We start from the raw sequence: 12,951 nt of genomic DNA on the forward strand, positions 1-12,951 counted from the left end.
GGGCTCAGGGCAATCACAGCTTATGTTCCAAACCAGATAACGCCCACAGAGCACGGTGTGGCAAGAACCACAGCCAAGGTCACGGCGCAGGCACCACACACTCACAGAGCCGCTGCCACGCCAATGGCTGTGGCTTCAACCAGTGCCCTCACCCTTGGGTCGTGCTCTCAAGTATCAGAGTCCCCCAGATGGTTCAACTGTCCAAAGGACTCTTTCCCACATGGGACCCCCTGCTTTGATGAATGGGGAGTAGGGAGGATTTGCACCCCACAGTTTCCAAAGAGAGATCTGATTCTACCGCCTCATCTGACGACACAGGAAGGCACAGTGCTCCCAAGAACGATCCTTGGTGAGTGGGAAGTGTGGAAAAGGACTGGCGGTCAGGGAGGGCTGCGGGGCAGCCCCAAATGGACAAACGTCAACTGCAACTTCATTCATAATTAATGCATTCAAATCCATACAGTAAGGAGGTGTAATTTCCCTCACCCATCGGATTAAAAGACCTCTAAGATTAAAATATCCATGGCGAGTACTGTTCCTGAGGGCGCTGGAAAGTGGTCTCCTATTCTGTGGGTTGGCATGTGAATGGATTTCATTTATTTAGGGGGCAATTGGCAATTTCTAACGAACTTAAAACTGTGAAATCTCTTTGAATTCACAATTGACTTTCTGAGGCTTTAATCCACAGCTATCCGAACACCTACCTGCAAAATGGATTTATAAGGGTGATCCTGGCAATGTTGTTTATACAGCAGAAGACAATTTAAATGAAGTGTTCATCAGTAGAAGCGTTGTCAGGTACATTCTGGGGCCCCCAAACAATGAAACAATACACAGCTTTTAAAAACTGGGTAGATACAGAAAGATCTTCAAAGAGTCTTTTGTGTTAAAAAAGCAAGTTGTGAACACATTTGTTAAAGTAAATATGTTTAAAAAAAAAAGATTGGGTGAAGGAAGGGCATCTGTAACATCTATGTTTATATGATCCATGGACATGTTCTTAAAGGCTCCACAAGAAACCGCCAATCAGCTTTGCCTCTGGGTAGGGACCCCTGGGTTTGGAGTAGTAAAGAAACCTTTCATTGTGAATCCTAAATCCTATTTAGTGTTTTTAAAACATGAATTGTCATACTTTTTCAATTAAATTAAAAAAAGAGATTTTTACATCGCATATGTTTGTAAGCTGAATATCCAATATTTATCTTTTACTCAAGAAAGTACCTGAAGTAATTGGTAAAAGAAGGATCAAATTCTTTAAGCGAGCAGAGGTTATTACAAAATCCACAAAAACCATAACACTGAGTATTAAGTGTGTAAATTAAATGTTATAACATACACGATGTTTACTGGCAGGAAGCTCCACGTTGGAAACTTGAAAACTGGAATCAGAGAAATGAGCTGACTGAAACATCAGAACCAGCCAAGGTGGGTCAAGGACTTTCACGGGCTTTCAGATCCCTAGTCAGACTGCTAATTCCTTTTTTTGTCCCAAGGCACTGCTGATCTGAGAGATCAACTTTATTTTCTACCTAAGACTCCGTACAAACTTAATTAGAAGAAATTGCTTTGTTGATGAACTGATTCGATGAACTCATTGATGAGCAACTTTCCCATAGTTTTATAAAGAAGCTTGGCACTAATCAACCTGGAAAAACTGAATTCTTCATTGACTCGTAGGTAGCATCACAGATTCACAAACATCAAGAAATTTTAAACTCGCCATTGTTTTGTGAGTTCACTAAAATTCTCGAATGTCGAATCAGTGATCGATTTTGAATTCTAAAGTATTGGGAGTGAATTTTGTTACTACAGATACAAAAGTGTCGAAGGCAGATTTGGAAAACTATCTTGAAGAGTATTTTTTGAGTTGAATGTGAAGAAAGAGAAAATTCAGTCTCCCGTCTTGACTGTGTGTTTTTAAGTAGTTACACTGAGAGCATACAATTCTCGCTTTTTTGCAGACTACAATTAATACAGTAAGTTATTAAATGAATAAAGGAGCTACATGTGTCCTCCCTGATGTCAACAACTCGCCGTAACAGGGGCAGCCCATCCAGAAAAAAGAAGGGGGCGGGGGGACCCAGATGGCTTTGGTGATGGCATTTTCTTCCTAAGCATCTAAATTCATCACATTTATTAAAATGTGATACTGGTTAGTCAATAGTGTTTAGAAACGTCTTTGAGATTTATTTCATACATAGCCAGCTCTAGTGCATTCAAGGTCAAAAACACTTAAAAATCGTGTGCAATGTCATTTTTGTCAAATGCCTTTATATCAGCAACTCATGCTTTAAAGTGCATTTGAAACATCTCACTAGGTTCTCGTGTCCCGTTATATTGATTGGAAGCTCTCTGTTAAGGTATTAATCTATGTCAGTGTCCAATCATTTTGTATGATACAAAACAAAACATAAAAAATAAACAATCAAAAACATTCGTTTTCAAAAAATCGTAGGTGAGCAGTAGGGACCTGCTGATATAGTAGATTTATACTCATTTTAAAATAAAAGCTCCTGTAATTCTCAACTACCCCAAGAAGGGCTTTCCCAGCAAATGTTTTAATTTCTGAGTTTCTGGGACGATTTTCCCCTGGATACTCACGATCACTAAGCCCCAGCACTGACCCTCCTGCTGCTGGTCCCTGCCCGCTCTCAGATATTTTGATCAATACCATAAACATGCAGGAACTTAGGGATTTGCAGTTCTGCATGAGGCTTTTACCCAGGGTTGCCAGATTTCGCAAATCATGTACAGGGTGCCCGCTGAATTTGTATCAGAGTTAAACAATGAATAATTGTTTTGCGGGAGTATGTCTCCCTAGTTTATCTGGAACTCGAGTTAAACTGGGCACTGCATCCTGAGGAGTAATTTAAGGAAAAGCCCTAGGAAACTTTGTATTACTATGTTGTTGAGAACATTGTTCATTCAAGCGTGTAGTTTCATTTTTTTTTTGCAAAAACCAAGCATAAGTGTTTTTTTTTTTCCCTGTCTTCCATGCAGTACGTTTGTTTTTCGTCTTAGAGGGTCTGCACAGGAGCCCTTGATGAGGATGCTTTTCTCACCTTGGCTGCTGGGAGTCTCAGAGATGTACTTGTGGTCCATGCAAGTGTAAGGGAGCACCTAGTCACCTGGCTCATGCATGTTTTTACCTTCTTTCTGCTCCATTTCCTGGCCCCATCTTTACTTTCCTTTCTTTCGTTCCTTCGACTTTATTATTGCTATCTTCTCGGGTTTTGTATCAGTTTTAGCTCTCTTCAAAAGCCTTGGGGACAGGGTGTGTGAAGAAAAATAAACAGACTAAACCTGCAGTCTTACAAAAATAGTTTGATCATTTGATACAGAATTCTTTGTTTTGAATTCCATCTAAAGTGGTCTGGCGACTCAAGGTTTACTTGTTGCTGTGAGGAGATCTATAACGTGGCCCACTTTGACGGTGGTCCTGGGACTGAAGCCCCCACGGCAGCGATGCAGTGAAGAGCTGTGTGTTTTCATTCTGCACGCAGGAAAGGTGTTTGAATTCTTCACCTGGTGTCTTGTGTATGCTTTCCTTTTCACTGCCTCTGAAATCATCCTTTTGTTCAAATAACATTTGTATTAATATAGCATTTCCAGTCAAATAAATACTCTATCTCTGGTTTCTTTCTTTTTTTTTTTTTTTTCTTAATTTTTTGGGGGGTAACTAGGTTTATTTACTTATTTTTAGAGGAGGTGCTGGGGATTGAACCCAGGACCTTGTGCATGCTCAGCATGAGCTCTACCACTTGAGCTGTACTCTCCCCCCTTCCTGTTTCTTTCTTAGCCTCAAAGTTATCAGTAAGCAGATAAGCATTTTATACCTTCTTTCTGGATGGGGAAATAGAATGCTGTCTGTATGGGATGCTTTACTTGTGGTCTCATCTGAAAGTCGAGTTTATTGGGCAGAAAGTTAAAGGATTCAGCCAGAGCAAAGGTTAAAACTGGAACACTTGAGAGCCTGGGTTTTCAAATTAACCCTTTTCTGGCTGACCTCCCCACAGCAGAAGGCTGTGATTTGAGGGCAGAATGTTCCCTTTTTACTTCTTCCATAGGATTAAGTTGTCTTGTATTTAATTTCTTAAATGGCTTAGAAAGGCTATCACCTTGACCATGTCATCAAGGCAGGCAGGGAAATCTTCCATTTCCTCTTCCTTAGTTTACACCAAGCACTAGGAAAGTGTGGGAAGTGGGGGTGTTAGAGACGGGGTACTGGATCGATGGCTCTGCGCATCAGTACACAAAGAATAGGAACACATTAAAAATTAAAAGAACAGTATTAAAAATTAAAAGAACAGTTTTCAAAAACTAATCTAAAGCATTGTGATTTTTTTTTTTCTTCTAAAATGTGGTACGGAGTTTTTAAACTGCCTAGGTTAGAGTGCCTTGGATGGCTCCTGAAAAATCAAGGCACCGTCTGAAATGCTTCATTCTTTGAATGATGCAAAACTGGGAAAATCATTTAAAAGAGTGAATTTAAGTTTGTGCCTCTGGAACATGGCCACAGAGAGACAGAATCAGACAAGGGGTTCAGAAAAATTCTGGGCTGACCCGCAGAGCACAGAGCTGGTCTTCCTTCCATCTGCCCTAAGTTCCTGCACGTTGGGTAGCAGAGCCCTGTCTGAGGCTGGGACCAGCTCATGTTTCAACCTCCAACAGACTCCTTTCTGGAGTTTCTCTCACTGCACTTTCTGGTTTCATCAAGAGAGGTCACTGTGGCACTGCTACTAATAACAGTCTCTCCAGCTCCCCAAACAATAGAAAAGTGCAGTCAGTCAGTCAGTCAGTCAACAATCATGCATTGGATGGGACCTGCCACCAGGCAGTAGGGATAAAGAGGGGTGTAAAGGAGGTGGTCTGAACTGCCTGGGAACGTGGAGGAGGAAGAAGAGAGTTAAACACACTGAAACAGTGAATGTGGGCCAGATTACTTGCAAAAGCACCAATATCCTGTTTACACCTGGTTGGCACCGTATTTAATGTAAAGCAGCGTTTATGTGAAGTCACAAATGTGAAGAACTACTTTTGAAAAAAGATTCGGTTAATTTGCATCCTTTTAATCTTTTCTACATTTCAAAATACCTTGTAGGCATTTCTTCAAACAAGCAAATAAGCAAACCAGAAAATCATCATGCGTCTCTTCCTGTGAAAAACAAATTCATATGTTATTTTCCATCTTTCATGAATGGCTGTCCCTACAACAGGGAAGAGTCAAACCCCATCCATTCTCCTCCCCCTGGAGTGCTGAGGGGTTCCCAAGCTTTCTTGAGGGTGTTTTAGAACCCCCACCCCCAGGCCAACTGGGGGGTGGGGACAGCCACTAGCATCTTTCAAAGACCCCAGGAGAGTCCAGTGTGCAGCCAAGGTGGAGAACCCCTGCCGTAGGAAGGCTTCGGCTGTGGTCACCAAACTGGGGTTCTTGTCCCAATGATGAGATTTTACATCGTCACTGACAATGAGATTTTATAAATGATTTAAGAAAAAATCCATTTCATGGAAGCTGCTTGACAAATGAAGGGTCACTTGGTTCTTTGTTAAAAAAAATATGCATGGACTACATAGAGCTGATGCTGTGGGTCCTTTTGAGGAAATGGAGTTATGTGAGTCAGTGGTTTCATGGTTAGGGGGATCTTCCACGTCTGAAGCAAGATCCTGGAGCAATATCCCACCATGGGCTGAGCTGGTGCCCTTCTGAAGGCTGCCAACCATCGTCTGTGGGTCATGCGAAGTGAGTTTCATGTCGATACAGTAGAAGACCTTTTTTCTGTGTGGTTAAGCACTTTTGCCTGGTTAGATAAGCAAACAGATGTGAGGCAGAGAGAGGAATCCAGTTTGATTAGCTTTGTGATCACCAGACCAGAGGCCTCCCTTTCCTGTCAGTTCAGTCTGGAACAGAAACTGTCTGTCCGGCTCCGCCCTGCTCTGTAATTGATAACAGGTGCCGACTGTTAAAGAGAATAATCAGGGGTTCTCACCCCAACAAGGAAAGGTACAGGGCTTTATTCTCACTTCTTCCTTAAGTGAAATTACTCTTTTCACTGAGGTGAGCTTTAAGCCATGTGAACACTAACTGCAGGATAATAACTGTTTTTTTTTTTAATCATTTTAAAAACTTAGTTTCTTGAGCTCCGTGGTGATTATTTCTAATGCATGAAAACTACTAAAATCTTTCCCACTACGTTATGGACAAAGTACGTGAAGGTAAAATACAAATGAGTATGTAAATTGAAAATGGTTCAACTTCATTTATAGCGAAAGCTCTCGAAAGCAATAGCGAAGTTCCTCTATTACCTTATTTTAAAAATTGTCGTGTGTTATACTGGTAAAGATACACATGCAGCTGGTCTATCTGTCCACTGCTGAGACCACATCAAGTGGCAGAAAATGTTGGAAAAATGATTTGAAAATAATTAAAGAGCTTTAAAAAAAATCATACCCTAATTAACAGCAACCAAGTTATATTAATATAATACATGATATTTGTAATGTTACCTTTAAGCACCATGAGAGAAAAATAAAATTTTAAAAGTTCTAGAACCAAATGTAAATACAGAGCTTATTTATCAAGTTCTTATACTGGAAGTCATACATTTTCTATGCATTAGTCAAAGAGTCTGAACACACTTGACTTTTCTTAATTATTTCTTCATGTATCCCACATGCATAAATGTCTCAAGAATGTTCTTAAAACCTTTTCCATGATTCATTTGCTATAAGAAGTTGTCTATATTTAATCCATAGTTTGTTAGGTAATATATTTACCTTCCTAAAACCATCTTCTCCAAGCTAGGACGTTTTCTTCAGAAGACCAGGCCAGGTGTGTTGCTCCAACGCACGTGTTTTTCAGTGACTTTGAAGTTAAGAGGCTGGGCCCGCTTGATCCCGATGGCACCAAACGGTCTGCCCTTCTGTGTTTGGGGTCTTACTGGGGAGTTTTTGATTTTCCGGATGAGCAGACAGTTACCTATTTATTCTGCCTCGTTTGAAACCTCCTGTACCATTTTGATCTTACAAGGTCCGGGGATTCCATGCATGGTGCACAGAGCTGAGCTCCCAGGGGAAGGGGCAGAGCAGGTGAGGTGAGGAGGAAGGGCTGTGGGAGGCTTCATAGTCAAGGCCAAGAAAGAAGGTGAGCTCCATGGTCCTTCAGGTTAAATGAAACCTTCTGGTTTACCCACGATTGGACACTTTGGGTATTTCTGAAAATGCAGGTGCCTGGGCACTGTACAGACCTAGTGGATAACGTTGGGGGAGATGGGAGGGAAAGTACTTGTGCTTTGAACTAATTCCCCAGGTGACTTAAGCACAATAAAAGTCTGAGAATCATTAAGATGAAATGTTTGTATGACAAGCAAGTGCTGTTTTTATGTGCAATTACCCTTGTTCTTAAGAAAATATTTAGTGTGTCCTAATGTCCAGAAACTAACCTTTTAAACTTTCAACTTATCCAATTGCCTCTACTGGAAGACCTCCAAAAAAAAAAAAAAAAAAAAAAAAAGGCAATCTAGAAATGTACAGCAAAAACAAAATGGCACATTTTCATATTCTTTTCAACTAAATTTACAGAGACACTCATAAGTGCTTTCTGGTTTTTATTGCAATAAGTTGGGTTTAAAGTGGTCACTTCAAGTCAATTCAAGTTCAGCTAAAGCATTGGTTCCGACCACTTTTTGTTCTGGTTTGTGTTTGTATGCAGATCTGAACACACAGTATTTCTGTTTTTGGAGTGGGAGGGAAGTATCTCTCTCTCAATCACTTTCCTTTTCAACCACTTTGATGGTGAAATTCATTTTTCTCAAATGAAAGGCAAATACTAAAATGCCAGATGCTCATTCAGAACTTTCCCAGGAAGGTAGCACTTTGATAAAGTAAGGAGAGGGGAGGACGAAGCCCCGGAGGAGGGAGGCGTACTCCCAGCAACAAGGGGCTGGATCTCTCCAGACAAAATTGCCCCCTCCATCACTTCCCGGGACCAGCCCTGCTGGTTTCCACTTGAAGGGAGCAGCCATTGGAAGGTGACGTCAAGGGCTACCAGGAGCATAGCTCCTGGAACTAAAGGAAACACTTGCTCCAAGTCTGGCCCCTGGTCTGAAAGGAGCAGAGGAAAGACTGTTTCACTTTACCCAGAGAGCAGATCAAACTGGGGCGAACTGATTAATCCATAAAAAGCTTTTCAGCCAGACTGTATTTGCCGTAGAGAAAAAGGAAGGCGTTCTATTTCAGCTCCCTGGGTCTCCTCCCCGCACTGAGCTAATTAAGGGTCACTCCAGGATCTCCAGAGTTTTCTTTGGTGGCTTCAGAGGGGAAAGATAGGAGGTGGCTTTGAACAAACAGGAACCTTACCCATAAAGCCAATCTCAGATTTCAGCCTCAGTTCTTTTGCCAGCGAAAGCATCCCGCATAGAGCAGGGAGTGGGCCATTGTGCCAGGGAACTCACCCTCCGGGAAAGACAAAACCCCAGCAAGCACGGAATAACAAAAGGTAGTCTCAGAAACACATTCTGGGTCTTCATCCCTTATCCTTGAAGATAACCGGACCAAACGTTGGGAGAGGATTCCTCCGGTGGAGGGGCAGGTACAACGCGTCCTTGGGGCTAAAAGTTGGTGTTCTCCAAATCGTTGCCGGGGGTCATCTGAAGTCTCTTGAAAACTTTTCCAGTGACTCCCAAGCTTCCTCTGGTTCTCCCCTAACTTAGAGCCTGGCAGGGCTGACACGTGATCTCCGAGTGTCACCTAATGATTCTGTCCTCAGCTCCACACGGCCATCCCCAAGCCTGAAGGCATTTCCTAGGAGGGTTTGAAGAAGAGCCAAATGGAAAAGCAAACAGGCAGAAAGCTTAGCAAGAGATTAGTTCACGTTAAATATTTGTGTTTTGGTGCCCTGCAGGGCAGTATAGCACAAGGAAAAGCTATTTGGAGGTTTACTTTGCTTTTAAAAGGTTGACAATAAATTTACTAATGTTACAAATTTCAAATTCAAATATTCAGTTATTTCTCTAAGCACTTAAGGTCAGTCCACATGTGATGACTCAAACTTTACAGTTACTGAGAATCTTGAATTCTCTTTCCATTGCGATTTGGAATCTTGCTGAGATGCCTATTTAAAAATCATGGGACTATTTCGGTTGCTTAAGGATTCATTTTAAATTGGAATTTAAGGCCTGTTTTCTGTTGTCTCTATCAGTTTAAAATCTCAAACAATACAAGTACACAAAGCAGCAAACATGCGAGATATCAATACCCCAGATTAGATCTCACAAATGTTTTCTCTGTTTAGTTTTAAGTCTTCGCACCATCGAAAGATATTTATCCACCATGGCATTTCACACAATTTGGTGAATTTCCTATAGAATTTTAGGGGGTGCCTTCTCAACTTGGTGGGTTTCTCGATGCCCAGGGATTTCAGGTAGGACATGACTGATCCTTGCACCCAATGCTAATGGGCTGTACCTGACCCTATTTGTGGTGGCTGGGTCAATGATTTCGTTATTCAAAGGAGATAGCTGGGCAGTCCCAGACCTATAACTAATTATATAAGGACAAATTATTTGGGAAAGATTCTCAGAAGTTGCCCCATAGCACAGAGTGTTAATTAGATTGTATATTTGGATCTTAAGATGCATACTATTTTTTCATTTAACTCTGAAGTTCTTTAGACCTGATGAAATCTCCATTCTTTTCCTTCTTCCTCTCTCTTACTGGTATTAAGTGATGCCTGCTTGAATTTTGACTCTCCTCTCATGAGTCTGATCACAGTATTCAGTCAGTCTGTTAATACTGAAATTAAGTTGAGAGCAGTGTTGAGAGGCTGCTGAGGGAGCTGTTTGAGGCTGAGTCACTGGAACAGTTTATTGTATGCAGACAATAAACCAGAGAGCGCCTTTGCTAAGAGCGGAGTGGGTTTCCCATGCTCTCTTAACTGGTCATTTCAGCCCTCGTTCTTCCCCACTACAATTCTTGCTGTCGCCAGAAATGGATGCAGGAACCACATTATAATGAAGCTCAGAAACCAGAATTGCCTGTTGTTGGGTTTCACAGCAAGGATTTGCTATATTCTGAAAAGCCAGAGAGGTGATGGGAGGTGCCCATGGGAGTGAAAACTTATTGCTCATATAATCAGAAAAGTAGAGATCGGGAGATGTCCAAAGATGGGATGGACCTCAATGGCTAGATGAATTCCGGTTACTTGCAGCGCAGAATGAAAGGTAACAAACAGCATCAATCCACCAAACAATCCACCAACCAATCCACCCGAACTCTAGCAAAAAATAAAAATTAAAGCTTCATCTCAAATGACTGAACTAACCTTGGTTCCAACTTGTGTGATCTTGGGCAGGCAATAACTGCTCTGATCTTTAGTTCATTTATTTGTTAAATGGAAGCATAACTACCTCCCAGAGATGCACAGCCCAGAAGGGAGACTTGTCACATGCTTAGGACACCAGGAAAAACAGAGCTTCAAAACAGAGAGAAGCTTTGTTCTGTTAATGTGACATTTGATACTTCAAAAGAAAACTGATCAAGGTCGTATTAAGGAGAGAAATAATAATTCTGCTGCAGGTCCTTACACATATTTTGTAATTAGTATTATTTTAATTTTAATCTTGTGTTCACCCTAGTTTTTCAGTCCATATACCATTAAAGGTCTGGCTTAGTTCCCAGAGTTACCATGAGAATTAGATTTGTGTGAAAATTAAGTTTCAAAAATATAATAGGTGGTTGATCATTTGTAGTGTGAGAGGACAGAAAGTTGTAAAATAAGAAGTTCACAGCTTCTCTGCCTACCCTTGACTGCTGGGAAAAACTATCCTTGACTAATGACACTTGGGCCTCTCTTAGTCATCCCACCCTTATCCAATTGGCTCCTGCAGTAAAGGTAGGGGATGCGGGACTTTAAAAAGGGGGCAGCTTGTTGCAGAGAAGAAAGATTAGGTGCAGGAAGAAAGAGAGAAAGCATGAGAAAAGAGCCTAGACCTTGCAGGATGAATGGGTTTGGAACCTCTTGGGAACATTAGATAAAAGGGTGACTTGAAGCACCACTGCAACAGGCCCTAAGAGTAAGAGAGACATTAAAGTGATTTTTAAAGTGTTTTAAGGTCTTTGTCTTTAAATGTTCTTCATATTTGGCCTTTGCAGGGGAGAAAAGTGAAGAACTAAATTGTTTGGCAGTTCGTGGTTTTACTGATGGACTATTATATCTTTGACTCCAAGTTCGTGGTGGGATGAGAATTGAGGACAGAACAAGCCATTCTGGCTTTGTACCAGTTAAATTATTATCATTAGCATCACGATCACCATTATTTCAAATACACAGAGAAAAGCAAGAGGGTATCCTGGAATCTACGTAGGCAAAGAAAGTGAGTTCAGGCCACAAAGAACAAGCGCATTGGAATGAGAAGCACTCAGAGCAGGACACAGGACCAGCCCATCCCACAAGTTCTGAGCACCTGCTTTGGCCCAGACGTGTGGGAGAGACTGCAACGCTTCTCAACAAAGGTCTCTTCTTCCAGATGACCCCGGTCCTGGGAAGGAAATAATCAAATACCCTGACATACCAGGTAGGAAGTGTTATGATGCTGAAAAAGCATAACAAAATTCAATTGTTACAGAAGGGATGAAATGATTTGTTTTTGTATAGAAGAATTAGAGACCAAATCCATGAAAGAGTTAGAATAGTTCAACTGAACCGTGAGTTTCAGATTCAGATTGGATTTGGGCTGGTATGGCTGACAGAGAAGGGGAAAGCTCATAGCTTGATATTGAAAAATATGTTTGTGCTCTTTTCCTCTCTGGCTGCTTGAAGGTCAGCTGCCATCGTGAATGACACAGTAACTATCCAGACCAGGAAGTTCGTGACCAACTGACTACTTCAGCAGAAACAAATGGTCATCGATGCCCTTCACCCTGAAAAGGCAATAGTACCTAAGACAGAAATTAGGGAAAAACTAGCCAAAATGTACAAGACCACGCCAGACGTCATCCTTGTACTCGGATTCAGAACTCATTTTGGTGGTGGCAAAACAATTGGCTTCGGCATGATTTACGATTCCTTGGATTACGTGAAGAAAAATGAACCCAAACACAGGCTTGCAAGACATGGTCTGTAGGAGAAGAAAAAGACCTCAAGGAAACAGCAAAAGCAATGGAAGAACAAGATGAGGAAAGTCAGGGGGGCTGCAAAGGCCAGCGCTGGTGCTGGCAAAAAGGAGTGAGCTGAAGACTGGGCAACAGAAGGAGTGAAGATTCTGCAGTGACTGTATATATGGTGAATATGCAGGTTTTTCATGAGAGGATTAATAAACTAAAAACTTTAACATGAAAAAAAAGAAAAATATATTTGTGAAAATAAATATAGTCCACTGTTATGCTTCCTGCTATGTATAAGATAAAATTATATATGTTTTATACCATATATATATAGTGTTCAATGATGAACACAAATATAAAAATCCCAAACAAAATATTAGCAATAAAAATCCATCAACATTTAAAAAACGAATATATAACAATAAGGTGGGTTTACTAGAAGCATGTACAGTTGGTTTAATATGAGAAAATCAATATAATTTACTACATTAAAAAGTGAAAGATCAAAATCCTATAAAAATGTGATAGGATGTAAGCATCATTCATAAGACAAATTTCTCACTGATAAGAAATTTCTGTAATCTGACAAGTGAACACTGAAGATAATTCACTCAGCCAGTCTAAAGCCAAACCATCCACAGAATCCCTGTGAGGCAGTAGAAAATTGCCTGCCAGAATAAAGCTCAGTATTATCTGGAGAAAGCTAACAATATACAAAATGTCTACCACATATAATCCTGAATATCCAACTATTAGACATATGAGGAGGCAGAAAACCACGACTCTCAATCAGGAAAAAAAAATCAGGGGAAGCAGAACCATGGATGACTCTGATGCTAGAACTGGCAGACG

The 12,951-nt window shown here is 41.0% G+C and overlaps 1 pseudogene; it reads left to right on the forward strand.

Annotated features, from left to right (window-relative positions):
- The first annotated feature begins 9,401 nt into the window (after positions 1 to 9,401).
- On the forward strand, positions 9,402 to 12,233 carry LOC105072290 (small ribosomal subunit protein eS24 pseudogene; annotated as a pseudogene).
- Positions 12,234 to 12,951: the final 718 nt, after the last annotated feature.

The sequence above is a fragment of the Camelus bactrianus genome, chromosome 28, assembly GCF_048773025.1.
Source record: "Camelus bactrianus isolate YW-2024 breed Bactrian camel chromosome 28, ASM4877302v1, whole genome shotgun sequence".
NCBI classification, from domain to species: domain Eukaryota; kingdom Metazoa; phylum Chordata; class Mammalia; order Artiodactyla; family Camelidae; genus Camelus; species Camelus bactrianus.